A 15,524-nucleotide genomic window follows, 5' to 3' on the forward strand; every position below is an offset into this window, starting at 1 on the left:
CAAGCGATTCTTGTGCCTCAGCCTCCCATGTAGCTAGGATTACAGGCACGCACCACCACAACCAACTAACTTTTTTATTTTTAGTAGAGATGGGATTTCACCATGTTGGCCAGGCTAGTCTCGAACTCCTGACCACAAGTGATCTGCCGGCCTTGGTCTCCCAAAGTGCTGGAATTACAGGCATGAGCCACTGTGCCAGGTAGAAAATTCATCTTTTTAATTATTTTTCTCTAGAATGACTCTTGGTATCAAATTATAGATCACACTTCAATCCAAATAAGAGATTGCCAGAAAATATAACACACGAAAAATGTGATGTCACTATATAATGCTAAAAGAAGCTTTAATTTCAAAGACATCAGTAGATTAAAAGTAGAAGCTATATTATACCAAAAGTTAACAAAACAAAACAAAACTGGAATTGCTCCACAAATACCAGATAGTAGACTTTAAGAAAAATAAGTAACTAATGACAAGTAATGGCATTTAATAGAAATTAATGAGTAAATCTCCCATAAAGATATAACAATTAAAAACATATATGCACCTAACAACTGAGTCCCAAAATATAAGAAAACTTGGCAGAATTAAAGTCAGAAATAGGTAATTAAGCACTGATAATTTGGATATCACATTTTCAATATGGAAAGAGCACGGCAGCAGATCAACAAGGAAATAAAAGACATGAACAATGTTATAAACCACATAGACCATGTTAAGCCAAAAAAAAAAAAAAAACTCAGTACATTTAAAATGTTTAAAATTATACTTAGTATGTTCCCTAAACCCAGTAAAATTATTTAGATATCAATAAAAAAAGATAATTTTGTTTGAAATGAACAGATATATAGAAATTCAGCAAAAACACTTGTAAATAAACAATGGCTGAAAGGAGAAATCAAAAGGGACTTAGAAAACTCTTTGAGATGAATAAAAACAAAAACACAATATACCCAATTAGAGAAATACTGTTTTTAGGGTAAAATTAATACCTATAGATGGCTATGTTAAAAATATTTTGAATCAATATCTTAAACCTCCACTTGAAGAACTGGAAAGAAAAGAGTGAATTAAACCAAAGCAAGTGGAAGAAACAGAAAAATAAATACTAGAGTGGAAATGTTTACAATACTGAATGGAAGACAATAAAGAAATTCAACAAAACCAAAACTTGGTTCATGGGAAAAATAAATACAATTGATAACACTTTAGCTCTACTGACTAAATACGAGAGAGACGATTCAAATTACTAAAGTCCTGACTGATATCACTACTGATTTCACAGAAATAAAGTTAATACTGATCCTTCACAACCGTGTCCAAAAAATTCCAGATGGCAAATATTATCTTGATATCAAATGCAAATATATTATAAGAAAAGAAAACCACAGATCAATATCTCTCATAAGTGCAGAAATCCCCAACAAAATACTAGCAAACCAAATACAGTAACATATAAAAGGGATTGTACCCCTTGACCAAGAAGGAATTATACCTGGAAGAGAAGGTTGATTTCATAACAACAAAAAGTAATAATTTCAATGCATCATATTAATAGAATGAAAGATGGGAAGCATGTGTTCTTCTAAATTAACAGAAAAAGCATTTGACACAATCCAACATCCTTTTATTGTAAAAACTCTCACCAAATTGGAAGTATCTGCAGGCTTCCTTAAGCTAATAAGGGGCTTCTACAAAAAGAGACAGTTGCCTTAAATTAAGTAAAAGATTGAATGCTTTCCCCCTTAAGAATATACTTAAACTGAAAGTTCTAGCCAGGGTAAATGGGAATAAAAGGGAAATAGAAGTTACGTAGTTTGGAAAGAGGAAATAAAATTATACCTATACTCACAAGACATTGACTTTTATATAGAAAATTATAAAGTGTGCGTGCACCCACATGCACACACACACACACACACACAAACACACCCCTGTTAGACTAACAAAGATAGCAGCAAGGTTGCATGATAGAAGATTAATACACATTTAATTTTATTTCTATGCATTAGCAATGAAGAATCTAAAAATAAAATTTAAAAAACAGTCCTATCTATAACAGCATTGAAAACAAACAAAAAAAACCTTTGAAAAATTTTAAAAAAGAAGCACAAGTCATATACACTGAAAACTACAAAATGTTGAATTAAATGAAAAAAACATAAGTAGTGGATAGATACTTATATTTATTAATTGGAATATTAAATATCATTAAGTGGACAATATTCCCCAAATTGATCTACAGATTCAACATAATATAAATCAAAATCTCACTAGGACTTTTCCACAGAAATTATTTAAAAGCTGATTCTAAAATTCATATAGAAATAAAATGTATCCAAAATATCTAAACCAATCTTGAAGAAGACAAAATAGTAGAAGTACTTGAACTTCCTGATTTTTAAAACTTAATACAAAACTACAGTAATCAACACAGCATAAGGATAGACCAATAGGTCAATGGAATACAATAGAAGGTTTAGAAATAAACCATTACATTTATAGTTAATTCATTTTTTTCAATGGTGCCTAGAAAATTCAATGGAGGAAAGAATAGTCTTTTCAATAAATGATATAGGGAGAAGTGTGTAACCATGTACAAAACAATGAATTTGTACCCACTAAGTTACCATAGACAAAAATTGACTCAAAATAGGTCAAAGACCAAAATATCAGAGCTAAAACTATAAAACCATTACAAGAAGTTATGGGCAATGGATTCCTAGATACAACACCAAAACACAAGGAACAAAGTAATTTAAAAAAAAAAAAAAAAGAAAGAAAAAACAGACTTCATTCAGTACCTTGGGAGGTGGAGGCGGGTGGATCATGAAGTCAGGAGTTCGACGCCAGCCTGGCCAAGATGGTGAAACCCTGTCTCTACTAAAAATACAAAAATTAGCCGGGCACGGTGGTGGGCGCCTGTAATCCCAGCTACTCGGGAGGCTGAGGCAGGAGAATTGCTTGAACCCAGGAGGCGGAGGTTGCAGTGAGCTGAGATCTCGCCACTGCACTCTAGCCTGGGCGACAGAGCAAGACTCTGTCTCAAAAACACAAAACAAAAAACAACACCAAAACACACACATACACACACACACACACAAAAAAAAAAAACCCAGACTTCATTAAAATTAAAAAATTTTGTGCTTCAAAGGGTACCATCAAGAAAGCAAAAAGCAACCCATAGAAAAAGAGAAAATAATTGTGAATTATGTATCTGATAAGGACCTCCCTAGGATTCAGAATTAAATTATTACAGCTCAACAATAAAAAGTATAACCCCAATTTTTAAATGGGTACAACGTTTGAACAGTCATTTCTGAAAAGAATATGTGCAAAGACCAGTGTGCACAAAAAAAGGGTCAACAATATTAATCCTTAGGGAGATGGAAGAGGAAATGCAAATGAAAAGCACAAGATCCCACATCCTGTCTACTACAATGCCTAAAATTGGAAGGAAAGACAATAGCATTTGTTGGCAAAGATGCGGAGGAATTGAATCCCTTAGACCTTACTGGTAGGAATGTAAAATCCCACTTTGGAAAACAGTTTGGCAATTCCTCTAAGTTTTAAGCATAGATTTACAATTTTACCCAATAATTCCACTGCTAGGAATCAAGAGAAATGAAAACATACATTCACACAATCGCTTGTATGACCTTGTTATTGATGCATGTTTTTTTCTGAGGTATGAAACAGTGGTCTGCAAACTACTGCCCTTTGGTCTCAGTTCAACAAGCTTCCTATATTTGTGAACAAAATTTATTGGAACATAGCCATGCCTGTTAATATGCATGTTGTCTCTAGCTTTTTTCTTATTCTTTTTCTTCTATAGTGACAGTGTTGAGCAATTATGACAAAGACTAGACGGTCCTCAAAGCCTACAAATTTACTCCACGACCTTTTATAGTAAATTATTGCTGACCCCTAGCCTAGAGTCCAGGGTATTTCTTCCTTACACAGATGACTGATTTGAAATGATCAGCTCTATTATTTATTATTTGATAAAATGTTATGATAAAACCTGTTAAGGACTCATCCTAACCTGGGACTTCATGATTATTTTCTAAAGCTGTCCTAAATTATTACCAAAACAGTTCTCCTACTGCACTTATTAATTCCATTTTTAATTATCTTATTCACTCATTAAATACATATTGAATGGCGAGTATTTGTCTGTGACTTCTATATGAGATTTTATACAATCAAATCTGGTGTTATTTATATGATAAAGGGTTTGCATTCTAATGGAAGAAATAGTGGAGTAAAAGGGTGTGGTATGTGTCATGGTAGATATACACATAGGGAGGGCATGGGACTGCAGGGGAATAATATATAGATCAGCTGCTGAACAAGGGCAAGGAGTAAAAGAAATTTCCTGGAAATATTCATGAATGAACTGAAACTTTAAAATAAGAAAAAGAATCCTAAAACTGTTTCGTCAGATTCCAAATGAGACTGTATTGAAGGGAGGAGAATAACTGTGATAGGAACAAAAATTAGGAGACTACAACCAAAATTCAAGTTATAAGAGATTAACTGAGGTAATGGGAATGGGAGTGCTGGGTAAAGTGAAATATAAAGAGAGAAAGTGGGTAAGACCTGGTGATGATTGCTAGTTAGAGATGGGGAAAAAAAGAGATATTTAGGGTAACTCAGGTTCTGGTTTTGACAATCTACGAAGTAAATGGTGACTTTATTCACATGGACTGGAAATGCAGGGATAAAAACAGGCTGGCAGAAAAGAGCTCATTTTCTCACCTTCATTCCAGGAACCAAAAAATAAAAAACCAAAAAACGAACTATGCTTCTAAGTGAAAATGAACATTTATACTTCGATTTATTCATTTGTTTAAGACAAACAATGTGCTAAACACTGCTAGGTTTTGGACCAAATATGTAGAATGGAAGCAAGAACACTATTCTGACAAAAAGAAACCAAGCAAATAATTATAACAGATCATGATAAATCTTTCATTGTTAGGTAAAAAATTGCTGTTCTTATTGGTAAACATCTAGAGTTCAGATCTTCTTCCTCCTACACAGAATTATTTTTTGCCAAGTATTTGCAAAATCTTTGATTTCTAGCCAGAACAACAACAAAAAAATAAAAACAGTTTCTCTTCCCTTGAAAAGTGGAGAATTGAAAGCCTCTAACTGGTAAGAAGAACAATAGTTACTCTTTTAACATAGAATTTCTCACAGATGCCAAGGCCACGCCAAACTATGCCTGAAAACCAAGAGCTCATCAGAAAAAAAAAAAAAAAAAAAAAAAAAAAAAAAATGTTTAATCTATGATGCTTGCAGGCAAGAGTCAAGTATGCTCATTTTTAAACTGCCAGACTCAGGAAAGACTGCTGAATAATTTGTTTTCAAAATTTAGGAAACAATTTAGGAATATAAAATAGATTTTTTTTCTTGCTTGTAATAACTGTTATTGTTGAAACAGTGTTGAAGGTGTTGAAGATATTGTACTTATAAATAATCTCTTACTATTATAATTATTTTACATTTATAGAAACCTTAAAATAACAACTTCAAATGGGCAATGGGGTCTGAAGTTTAATGAAGATAAAACATGAAATATTGGTAACAGCAATATAACAAACAGTTTATATACAGGGGATAGAGGACTGTTAGAATGAAACAGATGTTATAAACTTTTATTTCCTATATTTTACTTATGGAGTATTTAAAAGTCCTCTATGAATCAAAATTGGTATGATCTCTGACACTAGTGGAACTCAGAGCTACCTAGAATACTTTCAAAGAATACCAAGGTTTAACACTTGCTTTTCATGAACAATACCCTTATCATGAATTTGTTTGCTAGACAGAATGGTTTCTAAAATATTTTTATATTAATACTATTCTGAAACAGGAAAGTGGGTGTAGTAGCTGGCAGAACATGAAAATTTTGGATCAATGCCTACTCTGGAAGCTATTTATAGAATGCATATCAAAGCTTCATCTTGGGATGCAAAGAAATCAGTAGACCTAAGGTTAGCCCAAGACAATGTGAAATAGTCTATCCCAGCTAATGTGGACATCCTCAGAGGCACTGGATATCCAGTTAATAACCTTGAGTCAGAGTTAAAGAGAACTGTCGTTGGCTCCATAGAGGCCATTTATGTTCTTTCCAACTTGTTAAAGACTAATACATGATCAAACCACAATTTGCTGCAGGGGCTACCCTTAAAAACTGTATCAAAGACTTAGGTACCCTCCAGAGGGTGCCATTTTTCCATGGGCAAGTAGATTTTACAGTAGTATCATAAATCTTAATAGTAAATGAATAATCTGCTAAAGAAATATTAAACACAGAGCAGACTTCGAAATGGCTATCTGCACTTTAGAGAGACCCTATTCTTAATCAAATCATTGGATATAATGATGAGCATTGAAGTTCCTGTGGACTTGAAGGGAATATTCCTAAGAATTACGGGGTGAGTTGGTAAAATGAGAAAATGTTTTCCCGTAACACTAACTTCATATCATGTGATGATAGGCCAATTTATAACTACCTATGAGGCTGGGTGCTGTGTCTTACCCCTGTAATCCCAGCACTATGGAAGGCTGAGGCGGGCGGATCATCTGAGGTCAGGAGTTTGAGACCAGCCTGGCCAACATGGCCAAACCCTGTCTCTACTAAAAATACAAAAATTAGCCAGGCATGGTGGCATGTGCCTGTAATCCCAGCTACCTGGGAGTCTGAGGCAGGGGAATCGCTGGAGCTAGGGAAGTGGAGGCTGCAGCAAGCCAAAATCACGCCACTGCACTCCAGCCTGGGTGACAGAGCGAGACTCCGTCTCAAACAAAACAAAACAAACAAAAAACTACCTATGTAATCAGCTCAGACCAGTTTAGCTGCCAAAATTTTAGGTAGTGAGACCTGGAGAAGCAGAACATACTTTTTTTTTTAATTGCATAACTGTGTGTTTTTTTTTTTAAAGAAACTTACTTAATGATAGAATAATTGTCCTGGGTATCAAAGTCCTTTTCTTTCCCTGGCAAGAAACAGTAGAAGGGGAAGTGGTCAACTGGAGAAATGTGGATCCCATCACCTTTTGCAGGGGAATGGAAAATGTAAGCCTTCTTATTTTTGGAACATGACTGCAGAGCTGATGATATCAGTAAAGCTTTTTAATTTTCTTGGAGCTATGTAAACATGTTTTCTTTACTCAAAACAGTCTTCTATAGTCTAAACGACCCAAGTCAAGAATAGTAGAGAGTATAAATTAGGTGAGAGTCTTCCCATTGTCATTGAAATATAAATAATGCTAATAATGTTAATAATAACAATGATGGTCATTTTATGGCTTTTCTCCATGCCTCTACTTTTGATAGCTGTTGTGTTATTAACAGAATAAATCCTACTATATTATGCTTTATATATATGTGATAACATTATAGAGTTCAGCCTATGTATTACACATGCTATTCTGTATATGTGAAATAAAACATTAAGTAAGGCACAGTAGTGCATGCCTATAGTGCCAGCCACTCAATAGGCTGAAGCGGGAGGACGAGTTAAGCCGAGGAGTTCAAGGCTATAGTGCACTAGGATGATGCCTGTAAATAGCCACTGCTCTCCATCCTAGAAAACATAGTGAGACAATGTGTTTTAAAGAAACTGATAATACAATAAAATACATAAAATAAAAATAAGTAAAACATTATTATTGGTGTAATTATTAATCATTCCTTCCATATAAAAATTTAAGCAGCTACCATATACATTTCATGGTGTATTAGTCCATTTTGCATTGCTATAAAGGAATACCTGAGGCTGGATAATTTACAAAGAAAATAGGTTTATTTGGCTAACAGTTATGCAGCTTGTGCAAGCATGGCACTAGCATCTGCTCAGCTTCTCATGAGGCCTCAGAAAGCTTTTACTCATGGCAGAATGTGAAGGGGGAGGCAGGCGTGTCAAGTGGCAAGAGAGAAAGTAAGAGAAGGGAGGAGGTGCCAGCCTCCTTTAAACAAACAGCTCTCATGTGAACTAATACCACCAGAACTTGCTGATTACCATGGGGGGTGGGGAGGGGACACTAACTTGTTCATAAGAAATCTTCCCCAATGTTCCAAACACTTGCCACTAGACCCTACTTCTAACATTGCAGATCACATTTCAGTGTGAGATTTGAAGGGGACAAACATCCAAACTCTATCACATATTCTTCTGGCATTGAGTTAAGGTAATAATTTAAAAGCTTGAAATTAGCAAGACCTGTATGCAAAAGTTTAAATCAGCTTTACTCATAATTGTCCACAGGTGGAAATAAACCAGATGCCAATCAAGTGCTACATGGAAACAGTGGTATAGTATAACGATCCAATGACAAGCTACTTAGTAAAAAAAAAAATGAGTAACTAGGCCTGCGCAGTGGCTCATGCCTGTAATCCCAGCACTTTGGGAAGCTGAGGCGGGCGGATCACGAGGTCAGGAGATGGAGACCATCCTGGCTAACACAGTGAAACCCTGTCTCTACTAAAAATACAAAAAATTAGCCAGGAGTGGTGGCGGGTGCCTGTAGTCCCAGCTACTCGGGAGGCTGAGGCAGGAGAATGTCGTGAACCCGGGAGGCGGAGCTTGCAGTGAGGCGAGATCATGCCATTGCACTCCAGGCTGGGCAGCACAGTGAGACTGGATTTCAAAAAAAAAAAAAAAAAAAGTAACTAGTGGTACATGAAACAGCAAGAATGATGTCAAAAGTATTATGCTAAGTGAAGAACACCAGATATAGAAGACTATATAGTGTATGATTCCATGTATTTGACATTCTGGAAAATGTAAAACAATAGAGACAAAAATTATATCAATGGTTTCTAAGTGTGAGGGGTTGGAGGAGGAGATTAACTACAAAAGGGCATAAGGGAAATTTTAGGGGTGGTTACTGAACTACATACATTTGTCAAAATTTATAAAACTGTACATCTAAAAATTAGATTTTATTATCTGTAAATTTTATCTCAATAAACCTGAATTTACAAAAAGTTTGCTTCTAGAAATTGGAGTGCAAAACTGTTTTACTTCAAATATTCCACAGCATATTGAAACCTCATGAATGTGCTTGGCAATGGTGTTGATGATACTGATTCTGCTAAATATGACAATTAACATCCTTCAACACACTTTGGGATAAAAAGGGGATCTTACTGGAAAGTAGACCACAGTTTACTTTCTTCTACTTGACTAAGTTGTCTTATAATTTCAGAGCAGAGTCTTTGATTAGCTACAATTCAGTAGTGATACAGGCTTGAGCATATACCTTTGCATAGTTTCACATAATTGTTTTTTTACCTTGGGACATTGTAGAGGAATGGGGGCAGATCATTCTTTTCACATTGACTCTGAACTGATGCCACTGACTCATTGTCCTCACTTTTGTTTTTACTTCTAGTAATGTCTACCTCCGACAGGTGCAAAATAAGACGTTGCAAATAAAAAAGACATAATCAGTCATGAAGAAAAACAGATAAAGTGATCATTCTGTAATCATGGGCTTGACAAAAACACCTCCAATGTTTTTAATATTCTACTTGGTGATTTAGATGTTCTTCTGGAAGTTGTATGGGAGTATCCTTTTTCTTTTCTTCTTTTTTTTTTTTTTTTTTTTTTTTTGAGATGGAGTCTCGCTCTGTCACCCAGGCTGGAGTGCAGTGGCCCCATCTCCGCTCACTGCAAGCTCCGCTTCTGGGGTTCATGCCATTCTCCTGCCTCAGCCTCCCAAGTAGCTGGGACTACTAGCGTCTGCCACCACGCCTGGCTAACTTTTTGTATTTTTAGTACAGACAGGGTTTCCCCATGTTAGCCAGAATGGTCTCGATCTCCTGACCTCGTGATCCACCCCCCTCAGCCTCCCAAAGTGCTGGGATTACAGGCGTGAGCCACCGTGCACGGCTATATGGGAGTATTTTTTCTTCAAATAGTTTGCCATCCTGATGACTCAAATTATGAGGAGGTGGCGTATTTTAAAAATTAGTAGTTATGTTTACAACATAAGTATTATTTATAAACATTTAAGCCTGGCTTAAATTTAGTTTCATAGCTAGGTGTCTGTAGGTATCATTTTATTTATAGTACTTCTTTTTTTCATTTAGAAGCCTTACTGTTTTATTTATTGCATTCCACTAGATAATATTTATATGCACTTTGGACTTCTACCAGTTAAATCCTGTAATACTACTACTGTTTATGTGAAGGTGAAGTGATTACATTTAAATATTTTTATCCATGTTGCCCTGACTATAAAATACACTTGATGCTATTGTTTATCCAACTGAAATAACATAAATTTAAAGTTAAGAGAAAGGGAATAAAGTCTTATAAAATAGAACAAGGGAGTAGATGGTTTCTGAGGAAAGTTATGTCATCAGTAGAAAGCACTTCTATTTTAGGAAGGAGGTAGGGCAGTTAACTCCATAGGCTAAGAAAAACGGTCCTTTTCTACTCTAAGAACCAAAATTGTCTAATGTAGGTATTATTAAACCATATTTTAATATGCAAAACACAAGACCAAAAGGAGTCGAGAAATGTCAAAAATGTCAAAATGTGCAGGTTTTTCATTTAAGAAAAAAGTGCCTTCTACATCAAGTCATGCACAGCTTTCAGGTGTTTTCAATTAATTAACTTAATAGAAAAAATATTGAGTACACCCAGAAGCTAGATATACATCTAAATGCACAAGCACATACCTGCGCACTTTCGCAAACATGAACAGAGTACCTGTTACAAGCACGATGTTCCATTAGCCTGGATCTTGTTCCTAATCAAACAAGGTAAAAGTCTTTCATAGTATAACAGTTTTAAAATAGGATTCCTGGTGCCCACAGAGATCCCTTGAATAAGGTCCCAAAGATGGAGCCAGGAAATTTGAACATTTACTCAATCTTGCTAGTCTTTCACCAATATATAAAAACAAACATATGGACACAGACAATAGCAGTTAATGAGCTGATGGTCAGTAAATGACTTAGTTTTCAAGGTAAATTCTAGTCTTGAAATTTTTTACATATATATAGTGAAACTGATAAAGAAGAATACTCTGAGCAAGTGCTTCAGGCCATTTTCTTCCTAGTGTTCATTAACTGCCCAGTGACATGATTTACCTGGTGACTTTCCCTTCGCTGTTAGTTCCTTTTATGTAGCCACAACATGTTCAGTCTTTCAAGCCTTTGCTTTTATGACTTACACATCTGCCTATTTGATATTATGTCTAGTCCAGACTGCCAACTTTTTCATAAAAGCCATAAAAAACCTTAGTAAATTGACTTGAGGTAGATAAAAATCAGTGATCTGGAGATAAATAAGGTTATTCCTTTATATAAAATAAGAAAGTTGTGAGCCTTCAGCCTTTTTCTCTTTATTTAGGTGGACATGCTGATGTATACCAGCTGAAAACTTTGAAAGCTCTTTCCTTTAATCTTATGCTCTGAGAATGATCTGCAAATTCCAATACTAAGTTTATGTTGGCCTTGTAAATGCCAAAGTATTTCTTAGAGATACAATCATTCTGGCAGAGAAGTTCTGCATATAATTCCTTGGAAGAAACTTAAGATATTTATCTGAACATGTTTAAAATTACCTTTTTGGGGATTTTGTTTTACTCATGAACAAAATTTCATCAGAAGGCTTATTTTTCTTTTTTAATGACGTAAGAAAGATTTTTTTAAAAGGCAAAAAAAATCAAATGGGCTCTAAACTCTCATTTTAACACATATATAACCAATTACTAAATAATTATATTATGTGCTTTTTTATAACAAAAACAACTAAACCATTTATCTCATTTCAGCATTGTATCAGTCGAAATAGGCTGTATGATGCTGACATTACAGAAAATCTAACAAATAACATAATATTTCAGTAGTTTCAAAACAGCATTTATTTCTCGTACACAGTAAACATTCAATTGAGGTTTGCAAGCAGGCTCTGCTTTCATAGTCATCCACAGACCTAGAGTGATTGGGGCCATAACTTGATGGGTAGCACAAACTTGGGAACGTTGCAAAGTTTGCACTGGCTCTTAAAACTTCTAGCAGCATATTACACACATCTATTCAGCTCATATTTCATTGGTCAAAACACATCATATGGTCATACCTAACCATTCCTAAAGGAAACAGTGGTGGGCAACCCTGCGCATGCTTTAAAAAAGTTAGCAGGAAATATGTGACAAACATCATAAGCAACCATCACAAGCCTATACCTCTCCAGAATTGGAAGGATGACACCGCAAATTTACTGGCTCTAATCATGGTACAGAGACCTGGTGAGTGAGACAACCACCTAGGGAAGTGCTGAATCACCATCAGAGAAGCACATACGCCAAGACATTTGTGAAAGAGAAGGTAGTTAGAGGGTTGAATCTATGTGAAAATTCAATAGATTAAATATAGGAGGCCAAATGAAGAAAGCTTCAAAACAGAGAATGGAAGACAGCACTTGAGGCATTTTCTCTGTTAATTCATGGTTAAATGTAGAGAAATTTCAGTGCATCCTGGGTTTCAAGAATAAGCATGCATAGTCAGAGGGATTAGACACTGAGTAGGTTATACTTAACACATTTTTCTTAGATTAGATATCATATACTAAGATGCTATGTAAGTCAACACTGTATAAGGGGCTTTTAATTATTATTAAATGCATGATATATTAACATTTGCATTTAAAACAATAATTTAATTTAAAGTAGCATAGCAGGTACTTCAAAATTAGGGTTGGCTATTTCCAAACTTATTAACAGTCAAAGTGATGCTGCTTGATTATTGCCAGTAATATTCAGATGAATATTAAATTTCCTTCTGTGGTTTTCCCACTTAGGACAAAGTAAATGAATGATTGAAGACCTGCAAACTGTGTTTGTAACGACTTTCCAAGATTGATCGCCTCCGTGTTTCAATGCTCATGGAGCAGATGGATATGACTGACACTGCCCTTAATACTATAGCATGATCCAAAGCATCACCAAAGTCTTCAAAGAGAAAGTAAAAAAAAAAAAAAAAAAAAAAAAAAGGCCTCTCCATTTTTCACTTCTACTTCAAATCCTGCAATTTGACATGAAAAGACAATATATCTGTCTCCTTCACTAGACTGAGGGTGTCTTAAAGTAGGGCTCATGGCTTTTTTCTATGTTCTCCATACCTAGCGTACACTATACACATCCATTTAAAAATAAAAATAAAATAATAATTTGGCCTTTGTGGAAAGGATAGTTTTTCTAAGACTTCTGTGACTTGTTTAGCAACGTGTTTCTATTGATTTCTTCACTTGCTTCACTTGCATGTATGTGACAATGTGTCACTTTGGGGCAGAAGTTTTAAAAGCCAGTATGGAGTTCATCATATCTCTTTTATGGCTGCAATAATAAATGGCAATATTCGAGATAGAAACTCTACCAACTTGGGATCCCGAGTGAAGACATTATGGAGCAGGGCCTTGGCTGACTCACAATGGCCGTGGGTGAGAAGTATTCTTTGCTGCTCCAAGCAGCTGAGATATTAGGATTGTTGGTTGCCTCAGCGTAACCTAGCATATTTTGACTGATACATTGTGGAATATTTGGAACAAAGCATACGACTTCAAAGAACAATAAAATGCTATTAAGAAACACAATAGTTGAAACAAAATTCATAAATTAAAGCCTGTGGCTTTGTGTGTATAGGTAATTTCTCAAACCCAAACTTAGTTTCTGCATGTAAAACCTGAAGCTAAGTTGAGTGACTTGACCAATTTCACAAAGTGACTTCAAAATCACTTCATGCTCTTTCCACTCTCCTCTATGCCACGCAGTTTTTATTCCTATTTCACAGAAAGGAAAGCTGAGTTTGTGGAAGATAATTAGTTACTAAGAAGGAGCTCAATTGGCTTCATGCCTGGTGTTATTTCCACTACTAAAAATAACCTCGCTGTCAAGGAGAACACTTAAAATTTATATTTTAGAGAAGTGGTGTAATACAGATGATGATAAGCCATCCACATTACATACTTACCACTCCTTTATTCCTTCCACCTTCTGTGTATGCAGTGAATCAGAACAAGCATAGCTGAATTCCACCTTCAGCTCTACCTCTTAGAAATCATAGGGATAGAAGCCACATATCTATAAAACGTGGATAAGCAAATATATAAGGTCCCTATGACAGTGAACCAAAGCAGACAATGAATCACTGTGAATTATATTCCATTGTAACTTCTTTATGTAAGAATCTTCACTGATAAATATGCCTATGGTCAAATCTGAGCAAGTCACAATTAGAAATGGGCCTTAAAAACAGTTGTTGTTTAGAAGGGATTTTTTTCTTCCTTTGGCACCTATTCAACAGGAAAGGGTATTTATTGTCCTATAATCAAAGTTGAGGCCTGGTGTGGTGGCTCATACCTGTAATCCCAGCAATTTTTTAGGCTCAGGCAGGAGGATCACTTGAGCCTGGGAGTTCATGATTAGCCTGGGCAACATAACGAGATTTCATTTCTACAAAAAACTAAGTAATTAGCCAGGCGTGGTGTCATGTGCCTATAGTCCCAGTTACTCAGGAGGTTGAGGTGAGATGATCATAATTGCTGGAGCCCTGAGACCAGGAAATTGAGGCTTTAGTGATCCATGATTGCACCACCACACACTAGACTGGGTGACAGAGTAATAACCTGTCTCAAAAAATAATAATAAAAATAATTGAGAACTAAGCAGACTGAATTACATTATCATAATTGTATTTGCACATTTTAGAGATGTTGGAGAAAAGAAAAGCATTTTACTGTCTCCTTTGTATGAAAATGATTAAACTCTAGGAATTCTGAATCCATTCCACATTAAGGAAGCTAATTGACAGGACTCATCAGAAATCTAGAGCTGGTCAGTCAAGTATGAATTAGGAGGCTGTGATAGACTGGAGTTTCACAGTCTGCCATTCAGGCTCTACTCACCAGGGCTCAGAGAAAAATGAGAGATACCTTAACAGGTTTACTGGCTCCTATTGAGATGAAAGGCAGTAGGTAACTTGGCCAGCCTTTCTTCTCTGTCTTTTCCTAGTCCTCCTGCCCTTCAGATGAGTCATATGAGCCCATAATCAGGATTCTTGGGGACTCAGTGAACTTTTCTAGAGCTCTGAAGAGGATGAAAAATCCTCCATTTAAAGGGAAAATAACTATTCTCTGAAGGACATTCAATATTCACACTCTATTAGCAATCTCGCCTAACTTCTATAAATTCTATAACCCAGTAGTATATCTACTTGACATTTGTAAAAAACATCTATACTAAATCGTGTTCTTTCCTCTGGGAAGCATTATGAAATTCCAAGAATGCCCCCTATTGTATCTAAGGGAATGCTAGAAATAACACGTGAAAATAAATTATTGTATTATCTATTTATTCCCTTGGTGAATAAAATTGTCAGCCTCCATTTTCTATTTTAACTCCCTCTAGGATAGCATTTACTTCACTGGGGTGGGAATGGGAATCTGCCATCACTCTTTATTGTTGTAATCCAAAGTGTTACTTTTGCTCTGTGCCTTT

The 15,524-nt window shown here is 35.5% G+C and overlaps 1 long non-coding RNA gene across 1 annotated transcript in view; it reads left to right on the forward strand.

Annotated features, from left to right (window-relative positions):
- LOC134737022 (uncharacterized) overlaps window positions 1–13,021 on the forward strand; it is a 395,911-nt gene extending 382,890 nt beyond the window's left edge. The window contains exon 6 of the long non-coding RNA XR_010121543.1: window positions 12,830–13,021. This is a non-coding gene — a long non-coding RNA (uncharacterized lncRNA). The remainder of the gene's footprint in view (window positions 1–12,829) is intronic.
- The last annotated feature ends 2,503 nt before the right edge of the window (window positions 13,022–15,524 follow it).

The sequence above is a fragment of the Symphalangus syndactylus genome, chromosome 6 (genome assembly GCF_028878055.3).
Source record: "Symphalangus syndactylus isolate Jambi chromosome 6, NHGRI_mSymSyn1-v2.1_pri, whole genome shotgun sequence".
NCBI classification, from domain to species: Eukaryota; Metazoa; Chordata; class Mammalia; order Primates; family Hylobatidae; genus Symphalangus; species Symphalangus syndactylus.